Source organism: Canis lupus, chromosome 1 (assembly GCF_011100685.1).
Source record: "Canis lupus familiaris isolate Mischka breed German Shepherd chromosome 1, alternate assembly UU_Cfam_GSD_1.0, whole genome shotgun sequence".
In the NCBI taxonomy this organism is placed as follows: Eukaryota; Metazoa; Chordata; class Mammalia; order Carnivora; family Canidae; genus Canis; species Canis lupus.
The window spans coordinates 49,991,393-50,003,674 of NC_049222.1; the positions used below are offsets into that span (position 1 = coordinate 49,991,393).

Consider the following 12,282-nt stretch of genomic DNA (forward strand, 5'->3'; position numbering starts at 1 on the left):
ACACAAAATCTCAGTTCTTCATGAGGCTTCAGATCAGGTAGGGATGGCAATGAGTGCAAGCTGCATTCTGCCGTAAGAACTCACAAGAAGTGGATTTGCCATGAGTAAGAATGGACTTGCTTTAGGCATATGGCTTAAGATGTACCTTGAGAGAGTTTCCAGATTTGTTGTTTTTGCATTTTTAATAGTTTTTTTTAATATTTCATGTGAAAGTAAATATTATTAAGATACTTGTTTTTCCTAAGTGGGCTCCATGCCCAACATGAGGCTTGAACTCATGATCCCATGAACAAGAGTCACATGCTCTATCACATGCTCTATCGCCAGCCAAGTGCCCCTATTGAGAGACTTTTAAGAAAATGATCTCCCCACCTGACCCCCCACTCATCTCTAATTCTATACTAGAAATTATCTCAAACATAATTGCCAGGAGAGCTCCTCACTTCACCCCATACCAGCCTTTGATAGCTGCATCTGACTCTGGAGGCCCCTTCTTTCTCCTTCCCCTTGTCATGCTTACATTATTTCCCTCAACCAATCCCTTCCTCACCCTTCTAATATATAACTTTGCATTCAGTATAGAATTTTTCCAAAGTGGACATAGTTTTATGCTTTTCTAACAAAACCTATAAAAATAGTACATACTGAATGCAAAAACAATTAAGAAAACGCACACAAAAGTATGAAAACAAAATTAGCTATCATCCAGCCACTCAAAAATTTTGATTAGTTTAATGAGTGCCCTGGCCTCTGACATTTTCTGTATATTTCCATAACTACAGATTATTTTGTGCACATTTTATATATCTTATTAGACAAGGAGGTTCAGAGAGACTTGTCGAAGCATGAGAAGGGCTTGATACACCATCGCTGGCTTCGAAGGTGGAGGAAGACACATGGAAAGGGCTTGATAGTAGCCACTGGTTGCTGAGAACAACCCTCGGCCTGCAACGAGCAAAAAAACAGGACCTCAATCCCACAACCACAAAGAATGAGATTTTCCCAACAGCCTGGGTGAACATGGAAGCAGATTCTTCCCTGAGCTTGTATATGGGAGCCCAGCCTGGCTGACACCGTATGTGTGAGGAGACTGAGCGGAGAGCACACGCACGCCTGCCCAGACTTCTGACCTACAGAGCTGTGAGATAATAAATGGGTGTTGACCTAAGCTGCTAGGTTTGTGGTAATGAGTCACACAGCAACTGAAGACCAGCACGCTAAGCAAAACGAATAAAAGGCCGGTGCATTCTTTCAAGAAGCCTGTAGCAATATTCCTTGGATTCCCTAAAGGTGGCCAACAGTACACGTCAGAGAGTCCCATTTAAAAAGTTACTAATGCAAACAGTGTGTTAGATTCTGTATTTCTCAGACTGGGATGTACAGCAGAATCCTCTGAAGGACTGAGGCAAACACAGATTTTTGGGCCCCTCTCCAGAGTTTCTGATTCAGTGGGTCCACAGTAGACCCTAAGAATTTGCATTTCTCACAAGTTTCCAGATGATGCAGTTGCTGTTGCTCCAAACACTTTGAGAGTCGCTGTGTTAGGCCACTAACACATTATGAAAAGAATGATTTACCAAGATATTGTATATTTATAAAGCTCTACTTTAATGGCTTATTTTCTAGTAAAAAAGAAATATTTCTAGTAAACTGTTCATAGGGATGTATTTCACTGTGAGCTTAATCCCCATTTGGCTGTTGCTCTCTATGTTATTATTCTGAACTTAGTCATCTTTCTTTTTGAGGACTATAATCCCTCTTATTCATTATTTTTATTTTCTTAGAAATCACCTTTATCAGAAAGTATAGGTATGTTATTTTGGAACATAGCTTGAGAAGTCAACAGCAATTATCTGCAATAGAATAAACATTATTAAAATATTTATCTGATTATAGTTATTTACTAAAGACCAAAGGTAAAAAGAAAGAATAAGTGCAAAGCCTCACTGTGTCTGAACAGTAAAGGTGTGAGACCTACATTAGAAAATATAAGAATCCAAAAAAAAAAAAAAAAAAAGAAAATATAAGAATCCAACAAAGGGACACCTGCATGGCTCAATGGTTGAGTGTGTGCCTTTGACTCAGACTGTGATCCCCGAGTCCTGGGATCAAGTCCCACCTTGGGCTCCCTGCAGGGAGTTTGTTTCTCCCTCTGTCTGTCCCTGCCTCTCTCTCTGTGTCTCTCCTAAATAAATAAATAAAATCTTAAGAAAGGAAGGAAGGAATGAAGGAAGGAAGGAAGGAAGGAAGGAAGGAAGGAAGGAAGGAAGGAAGGAAGGAAGGAAGGAAGAAAAGAAAGAAAAGAAAGAAAAGAAAGAAAAAAAAGAATCAATCCAGCAAAATGGAGCTATGGGCCACTGGCTGTCAGTCATCTCAAGTCAAGAAGTAACAGTCCCTAGCCCTTAGACTCCCACAAAAGTTAATATATTGGATATTCACTAACTAGTGCATTGTTATGTTCATCTTCCCAGAACATTCATTGTCAGGGGACATAATGAAGTATCTGCGATCTTAGGTAGACACTCACTTGATTAAGAAGTCACGTGACTTGGCTCTGTATGATTGATCTTCAGTCATGAGGCTTTTTAAGTCTTATACTAATATTGATCGCCTATACCATTTTCTTGGAATAACTGACTGAATCAGTCATTGAACAGATAGATATCCATTGAGTGTCTGTGAGTGTCAAGCAAGTAACTATCAGTGCTGCCATTTAATCCTGAGTTCAACGCAACTGAGGCCAGGTGGTAGCTTTGGCGAGGGAGGGCAGAGCAGCTTGACTGACAGTCTCCACTGCTGTTTACAGTTTACTGGGGGGTAGTTCCCCAGAAGTCAGTCTGGCAGTGCTGCTATGGAGGCAACAGTGGATGCTGGGCAACCGAATTGCTAATGTGTCCTGCATGTGGGGTTCCAGGCACTTCTCAGAATTCCCAGGTGATTCTGCTAAGGGTCTCTAATATCCCATGGGTCTAGCAGGTCAGGTACATGTTCCTTTTTGACCAACTCTTGCTACCACTGTTGAAGGTGCTTGTACCCAGATGGTCAGAGTCAGGCTGGAGGCTCAGTTCCTAAATCAAGTTCTGGGGTAGCACAGGAACCCCTTTCTACAAAAGGGTGCAGCAGGTAATACTAGGTATGTGGCTGCAGGACCTGCTGGCGAGCCTAGAGTCTGAAGATATACTCCTAAATCTCCAGAATTGGCTCCAACATGGGAGGGGCAAGAGTCCAGAGAATGAGGTCTAAAATAGCTGCTCCTGGATGAGAGTTGGCATGAGTCTTTCCTTCTAGATGGACCTGCATTAAATCAAAGTTGCAATTAAAGACGGTTAATTCATGGAAAACAGGAGCTGTGATTGGCACTATTTGTGCCCTCAATAATTCAAAACTGATGACTCACCTATTAAAACGTATCATTTTGAATAGACTCCTTCACACACAGAATCATGAATTTAAAATAGAGTAGTGCTTGTTGAAAGGATCATGAGCTGCTTGTTAAGCATTCCTTTACCTGAGTTCCCTGAATAACAGAGCCTGGGACAAGAGCTTTGCATACTAATTCTTTATCAGAAGCTGCAACCCCAGGGAAGGGAGAATGAAGGAGGAAAGAGAAGAAGCAGGGATAGAGGTTGGACAAATTGAGGGAGTGGAGTCCCACGTGGCCACAGGTGCACAGCAAACACTGCCAGGTGCTCAGCCTTCAGGCGTCTCCCCTGGGCTGCTGTGGACCATTGGCATCTAGAGCAGCCACAGCAGGGTAGGACTCCCTCTTTTCTCCCATCTCCCACCTCCTGTTGGTCAGTCTGAACCACAAGGCTTCAGTTCCTTCCCACGTCTGGGTTGTCAGGCCCTCTCTGCCTGGGAAACCAGCACAATTGAGGGCCCAGGCTGGCTACTGGGCAAGTGTGCACGCTGTACACAAAAGGCCCTCACTCTGAATTGCTCAGCCCAGGCAACATGGTGGCTGGCTTTTCCAGTAAGAGAAAGATCCACATTTTCTCCAGGATGCTGCACCAGGGAAGCCAGATGGACCACTGAGGGAAACAAGCTGTGCAGATCTGAATCCAGTATGGAGCTCAATTCTGAGGGGCTAGGACCAGGAAGAGAGAACTGTATTTTCTTCTTTTAAATAATGCATCATTTTATACAGAAACTTTGAAAATATCCTGATTGATATCCATTTTAGTTTCCTAGGGCTGGCATAACAGATTATTATAAACCAGGATTGTGTTAACAGCAGAAATTCATTCTTTCATGATTCTGGAGGCCGTAAGTCTGAAGTCTGATTTCAGAGGCCTGCTCCCTCTGAAAATTCTGGGGAAGAATCTGCTCCTTGCCTCTCTATTACCTTCTGGTCCTGGCAGCTATTATGGGCTGCCATATATTCATCCCTTGACCCCCAATTCAGACTGTGACCTTATTTGGAGATAGACTTTTTAAGGAGAAAGTAAACTGAAATGAAGTCGTCAGGGTGGGCTCCAATCCAAATGGCCAGCGACCTTATTAGAAGAGGCCAGAACACAGACACACACATAGAAAGAGTCCATGCAAACACACGGGGAGAAGGTGGCTATCTACAAGCCAAGGTGAGAGGCCTCACCAACCCTCTGGACTCCTTGATCTCAGACTCTCAGCCTCCAGAATGTTGAACAAAATAAATTTCTGCTGTTTCAGCCGCAGCCTGACGTACTTTGTCATGGCAGCCCTGCTGATGAATACACATGAGACCCTTGGCATTCCTTAGTAGTCTCTGCCTACACCTTCCCATGCGGTTTTCCTTGTGTGTGTGTGTGTGTGTGTGTGTGTGTGTGTGTCTTTGTTTTCTCTCCCTTTCATGGGATTAGGGACCATCCTGATCCAGTATGACCCCATCCTAACTAATTACATCTGCAAAGACCCTATTTTCAGTTGAGGTCATTTGAAGATCCAGATAGACAAAAATTAGGATGGGACACTATTCAATCCAGTATAAAATGCAGAAATCAGCTATCCCCTGGTAGGTATTTATATAGCTGAGAACCTTCACACCAGTGGGTTTCAACCTCAGCTCCTCATTAGACTAGATTCTGATTGAATTTTTTCAAGTATCCCCAGTAATTCTAATGAGTAGCCAGTATGGAAAACCACATTTTAAAACTATTAGTGATGTCATTTATTACTATCATTATCATTATACACTAATTCTAATGCAATTGGTAACATGTAGCAGACATTTAATATGCCTCAGGCATTGGGTGAAGTACTCTACATATTTTATTTCAATGATATCATTAGTTCAGTCCTTATCCTCATTTTATAGGTGGGGACAAAGAGGTTAAGGGTTAAAGGTTAAAGAGGTTAAAGAGGTTAAGGACACAGAGCACTGTGGCTTCTCTGCCCTTAGCTGTGAACAAATTCAGAGCCTCTCATCATCCTCTAGTCTGTAGATATACCCAGTTATGTAGAGAAATCATAAACATTTTTAAGAAGAGTAACTGCATGCCTTCTCTACAAAGAGATAAAATGGTTTGAGCTTCTAAGATTAGAGGGTGAGTTATGGAGCATAAGTTACTACAGGAATCATTACTATTGTAATAAATTCAGTTTTGTGTTTTTCCTAATTTCACAAGCCCAGACAAAAAGGCATGCACTTAAAGAACATCTTTCTGTTATATTTTCCACTTTATCTATTTAACCATACCTGAAGGCATGACTATCATCAACTTTGGAGGACAACTTAGTTGACAGCTTATATGAGCCTTTCCTCACATAGGGCTCCTCTTCATGCCGGGCGACATGTCACAACAGGTGTTCTAGGTGATGGTGGCAGATGGTAGGCTTCCTCTCCATCTCCTGGTCTTGCTCTCATCTCCCTGGAATCTTGTTCTATCTGGGGCCAGGACATCTGTTCTGGACCTTTCCATTCATGACCTTGTAGATTCTCCCTCTGTCCTCTAGAACTTCCTCCTCCCTCTGTTCTGAACTCTCTTGATGTCTCTGGTTTCCTGAGAAAGAAACTCACTGTCCCACCCCCTAGATGCATACTGCATTCCCTGTTGGGTGGAATAAAGACAAGCAGTTCTTCAGCTCCAAATGGGAGCTTGGCACCCCCATGTGCTGCAGACAGACCCGAACCTCACTGGCATTCATGCTTCTGTTTCTTGGGCTGTCCATCACTTTGCTCAAATACCTTTCTTTTCCTTGCTTTTTCTTTCTAAATCCAGCTCATTGTTGAAGGATCTGATCATGTCCTACCTTATTCATGTATCTGATTGCTTTGGACCCACCAGTCATTTCTTTCACTGAGGCATTCCCACATTTTACAGTCAATGCCTTTCAGTTCTGATCTCAATTGCTTCACATTTGCTTCACATATGCTAGCTAACCTTGGCTCAATAAACTATGTAATAAGCTCCTCACAGAGCAGAAACAAAGTATGCATGTCAGTGGTACTTCTCCCAGCCTCATCTGTATAATGCCGAGCACACCACTGGAATTTTCTGTAAATACTTAATGGTTAGTGCTTACAGCTGCAGTTTATTGTGATGATTTGTACACGTCAGAAAAGCATTAACTGTTTGATAAGGGCACCTCAGTGGCTCAGTTGACTAAGAATCTGATTCATGATTTCAGCTCAGGTCAAGATATCAGGGTTGTGAGATTGAGCCCCACGTCAGGCTACATACTCAGCATAGAGTCTGCTTAAGATTCTCTTTCTTTCCCCCTCCCCCTCCCTGTCCTGCTCACATACTCTCTCAATCTCTCAAAAAAAAAAAAAAAAAAAAAAGGAAAAAACAAGAAAGAATGAAAAGAAAAGAGAAAAAAAGATGTCCGTACAAGTGATCAGATCATGTTAAAGAAATTTTCATTATGAATAGAATTACAAATGATATCCTTTCCTCTCATGGAAGCCCTGCCCACCTTACATTTTTATGATGACAATAATTTTTTTAAAGGTTTTATTTATTTATTCATGAGAGACACAGAGAGAAAGAGAGGCAGAGATACAGGAAGAGGGAGAAGCAGGCTCCATACAGGGAGCCCAACATGGGACTTGATTCTCCAGGATCATGCCCTGGGCTGCAGGCAGGTGCCAAACTGCTGAGCCACCTGGGCTGCCCGATGACAATAATTTTTAATCAATATTAGGCTCTGTTATGGTAGCTTGGTGTTGATTAGAAATGGAACCTGCCCATGGAATTCAATGCATGATTGGCCAATGCTAAAAATAGCCAGGGGCACCCCACACCTGATGTCAAACCAAAGGCATATATGCTGCTTTGAACACCAATGAAGAGTTTAATGGCCACTGATTTGGAGCAGAAAGCTGATTAAGAATGGTTTGACTTATAAACCCATCCTTAGAAGATGGACACAAAGGCATAAATGTCTGGTTATTTCATGTCAAAGACTTCCCTTCTTCCCACAGCAGTCCAAACTAATCAGTACTATTCATCACCGACGTGACTGAGGTCAGATGACATGATGTGCTCTAACTTTAGACCCTCTTACCTGCCAGTTTATTTGAGAGACATCTGTGGAAAAGCCAGCTTCTGATCAGCTGGGTCCACTCTCTGTGGCTTAAGGAGCAGGCAAGTCTCCTCCTGAGTTTCTGTCTTTTGCATACATGCATTATTTTTACTATACTTTTTCACCTTTGACTTTTGTATACTGGAGATATTCTGTTGCTCTAGTCTTAAGGGTGATTTAGAAATCAAAACTTTTACATGGATCTAACAGTAAGTTGTCCCAGCATCTTATCATTGTAGCTCAAATTAACATCATGTCTATTTAGAATAACAACTAGGAAAAGCTGAGATATGATATACGCCTGGTTAGAAGCCCTTCAAAAGTATCTAATTAGGCTGGAGTTGTGCTTTCTACACAATGAAGCAATGTAATCTTCCCAGCATTACATGAAGAGTTATTTGACTGTTTCATCAGATCAGCTTTCTACTCATGCCAAGGGGAGTAATTCTCTTTGTGTAAAAGTGATTTTGAAGATTAGTAATGAACAGAACGGGTACACATAGATTTATGAGTATTTAAAAATAATGTTTAAATGTCTGCATGTGTACACTTAAAAAATAAAAAGGAGATGTCTCACTTCTTCATAAATTGCCTTGGGAGAAAGATAGAAATGCTTGTGTCTTTGATTCAGACTTGGTAAGTTTGACAAGAGGTGGGTTTTAGGTCTCCCTGGGAACTACAACAGACTTTTAGTACTTTATTTCAGGAAAAAGTCCTTAGCCTATGAAGCTCTTGGGCTTCATTGCCTGCTAACCTCTCTTTAAACATGACCCAGAGCTGTTGCCGTAGCCGGCAGCGAGCCCAGAGCTGATTAGGAAGGGCCAGGTGCAGAAGGCAGGGGTGTGCCTCCCGGGTGTATGAGTAAGACTCAGAACCAAGCCCCTGAATCCTTGCATTTGCTTTGTTGTCCCTATACCAGAAACCCACGTGTGTGTGTGTGTGTGTGTGTGTGTGTGTGTGTGTGTTTGCATGCAGGCATGTGTGTGTGTGGGGTAGTTGTGTGCGTTTCCTTAGGGGTACATAATTTAAGTTCATTTATTTTGTACTTTTGAAAGATAGCAAGGTCCCAGTCATAAAAGCAGAAACCAGGCGAGGTATTTCAAGCAGGAAGGGATTTGGATTTGAATTGTTTTGGAAGGGCTTGAAAAGCACAGAGAGGGGGGGATCAGGGAGCAGGGTCCTTGTCTTGCTCCAAGACAGTATCCCTTTGCCCCCATGTGGACAGAGAGTGATTGGAAACGCTGAATGGCTTCTGCAACCACCAACCACTGTTGTCACTGCCGTCCTTAGAGCTGGAACTGCTGCCACATCCAGAAGCCGAATCCCCACTACCTCCTTCCTGTTTTCTTTTTCTTTTTTTAATATGACACTATGATTTATTTAAGATGTATTATGATTTTTTACAGTAAATATATTTTTCCAGAACTATGGGTCAAATTCAAGTAAAAAAATAAAGTTAGTTCATTCAAGGGGTTATTTACACAGGGCATGATTCATTATGTAGTGCACATAACTTATGAAACGGTCTGTGGAAGGATTGGGAATCTCAGTACCAGTACTTCTGCAAAGTAATAGAAATGTTTGAGCAGATGAGCTTTTTGATCATACTTGTTTTCTGATCGTGCCCTTACTCTCTCCTCCCCCACGGGCAGAGCCTAAACAGAACCTTGCTGCAAGGAATTCTGGGAAATGTAGTTTCCGCGCCTCCTGCTCTCGGGATGCAGGACAAAGCGCAAAGAGTTGATGATACGGAGCCCAGATAGCAGCATAATACTTGAGAAAATGTTATCACCGAATTTTAGCTACTTAGGGACGACTGGGTGGCTCCGCGGTCGGGCGTCTGCCTTTGGCTCAGGGTGTGATCCTGGGGTCCTGGGATCGAGTCCCACGTCGGGCTTCCAGCACGGAGCCTGCTTCTCCCTCTGCCTGAGTCTCTGCCTCTCTCTCTCTCTCTCTCTGTGTGTGTCTCTCTCATGAATAAATAAATAAATAAAATCTTAAAAAAAACTTTAACTACTTAGATGTTTATTTTCAGTTAAAAATATTTATTTTAATATGAAATATGAAAAAAATCCTTTATGACACTTCCTCTTATGGGAGTGTGAAAAAGACAATTATATTTATATTAAAGAATATTTTGTGGCTTTAAAGACTATGGGGGAGCATTTTATTCAAACAATTCAAAAGCAGCTGAACAAATTCATTGAAAGGATAGCTCTTACTGCGCTTTGCTATGTCATCTTTGAAAAGCTTGCCTGTATCCCCAGCTAATCCACTTACCTGAGGAACAGTTGGAGGATGCAAATTCTACTTTTTGGGAATTCCTATTTGACAGTGGCTGCTACCTTTCTGTAGCAAAATGTTTTCCCTAGCAGTTGAGTTGCCTGTTTGATTTCTGAGACTTGATACACTCTTATTCTTGTTGCATTTTTTAAAAAATTGTATTTATTTATTTGAGAGAGAGAGCATGAGCAGGCAGGAGAGGCAGAGGCAGAGGGAGAAGAAGACTCCCCACTGAGCAGGGAGCCCCACCCAGGTCTCACTCCCAGGACTGCGGGATCATGACCTGAGCTGAAGGCAGATATGCTTAACCAACTGAGCCACCCAGGCACCCCTATTCTTGTTGCAGTCTTTTGGGGTTTTTTGTTTTCATTAAGTTTTTATTTTAATTCTAGTGTAGTTAACATACAGTGTTATGTTAGTTTCAGGTGTACAGTATAGTGATTCACCAGTTCCATACATTACCCGGGGCTCATCACAAGTGCCCTCCTTCATCCCCATCACTTATTTCCCCCATCCCTCCTCCACCCACCTCCCCTCTGATAACTACCAGTCTATTCTCTATAGGTAAGAATTTGTTTTTTGGTTTTTCTCTCTTTTTTTAAAAAAAAATTTGTTTCTTAAATTCCACATATGAGTAAAATCATATGGTATTTTACTGCTGACTCTGCTGACTTATTTTGCTTAGCATAATACTCTCTAGCTCCATCCATGTTGTTGCAAATGGCAAGATTTCATATTTTTTATAGCTGAATAATATTCCCTTCTGTATATATACTACATATTTATCCATTCATCTATCGATAGGTATTTGGGCAGCTTCTATAGTTTGGCTATTGCAAATAATGCTGCAATAACTTTTTTTGAATATTTTTTTTTGTATTTTTTAGGTAGATAGTGTGATAGTGTGATTACTGGATCACAAGGTAGTTCTATTTTTAACTTTTTGAGTAACCTCGATACTGTTTTCCACATCTGCATTCCTACCAACAGGGCAAGGTGGTTCGTTTTTTCCCATATCCTTGCCAACACTTGTTTCTTGTGTTTTTGATTTTAGCCATTCTGACAGGTGTGAGGTGATATCTCATTGTAGTTTTGATTTGCATTTCCCCAGTGATGAGTGATATTGAGCATCTTTTCCTATGTCTTTTGGCCATCCTGTATCTCTTCTTTAGGGAAATGTCTGTTCGGGATCCCTGGGTGGCTCAGTGGTTTAGCACCTGCCTTCAGCCCAGGTATGATCCTGGAGTTCTGGGATTGGGTCCCATGTCCGGCTCCCTGCGCGGAGCCTGCTTCTCCTTCTGCCTGTGTCTCTGCCTCCCTATCTCTCTCTCTCTCTCTCTGTGTCTATCATGAATAAATAAATAAAATCTTTAAAAAAAAAGAAATGTCTATTCATGTCTTCTGTTTATTTTTTAAAAAATTTATTTATTCGTGAAAGACACAAAAAGAGAGGCAGAAACATAGACAGAGGGAGAAGCAGGATCCCCCCAGGGAAGCCCAACCTGGGATTTGATCCTAGGACCCCAGGGCCATGACCTAAGCCAAAGGCAGACACTCAACCACTGAGCCACCGAGGTGCACCCCCTGCTCATTTTCTAAGTTGGATTATTTGGTTTTGGGTTTTGAGTTCTGTAAATTCTCTGTATATCTTGGATACTAACTCTTCATTGGATATGTCATTTGCAAATATCTTCTTGCATTCTGTAGGTTGCCTTTTAGTTTTGTTGATTGTTTCTTTTGCTGTGCAGAAGCTTTTTATTTTGATGTAGTACCAATAGTTTATTTTTGCATTTATTTCCCTTGCCTCAGGAAACATATCTAGAAAATTGTTGCTATAGCCAATGTCAGAGAAATTACTGCCTGTGTTTTCTTCTAAGATTTTTATGGTTTCATGTCTCACATTTAGGTCCTTAATTCATTTTGAGTTTATTTTTGTGCATGGTGTAAGAAAGCGGTCTAGTTTCATTCTTCTGTATGTGGCTATCCTCTAGTTGCATTCTCTACATGTTTAATTCCAATGGGAAATTATTTCAGATAGTTAGTCATCTGCAAGTTTACTTAAAACTGTTGTGCCTTGAAAAACCAGTATCTAAGTGGCTGTAAAACTCCTTTAACTCATCACAGTTACTACTACCATGTATATATGTCAATCTTTTTACTTTTTTAACCTCCATAAGTCTTCCCAGCAACTATATGAGGTGGACCAGCTACTCATGCTCCTGTTTTTTTTTTCCAGCTATATTAAGTGACAGATCACTAGCTGTAGAACCAAGCCAAATAAGTGCCACAGTTTGCTTATGAATGTGTATTTATGAATAATTTTCAAGCTGGGGTTGCTGTTTGGAAGTGTGCAAAGCCAATTACAGGGTAGAGGGCCTGGGTACTTTGAAGGGAATCCATTGTCAGGGCCTCAGTTCATGTGGTCTAAAATCCATCTTCTTGAGAATATGTGTGCAGGTCCTTTTTCCTAATGTCCTTCTCCCACTTTGCTAA

The 12,282-nt window shown here is 41.5% G+C and overlaps 1 protein-coding gene and 1 long non-coding RNA gene across 3 annotated transcripts in view; one reads left to right on the forward strand and one right to left on the reverse strand.

Annotated features, from left to right (window-relative positions):
• SLC22A3 (solute carrier family 22 member 3) overlaps positions 1-12,282 on the forward strand; it is an 88,424-nt gene that overhangs the window by 28,746 nt on the left and 47,396 nt on the right. The window lies entirely within an intron of this gene.
• LOC119870766 lies at positions 606-6,434 on the reverse strand. Its single transcript, XR_005353767.1, has 3 exons — positions 5,678-6,434; positions 2,528-3,294; positions 606-945 (listed from the first exon to the last, which is right to left on the reverse strand). It is a non-coding gene; the product is annotated as an uncharacterized LOC119870766 (long non-coding RNA).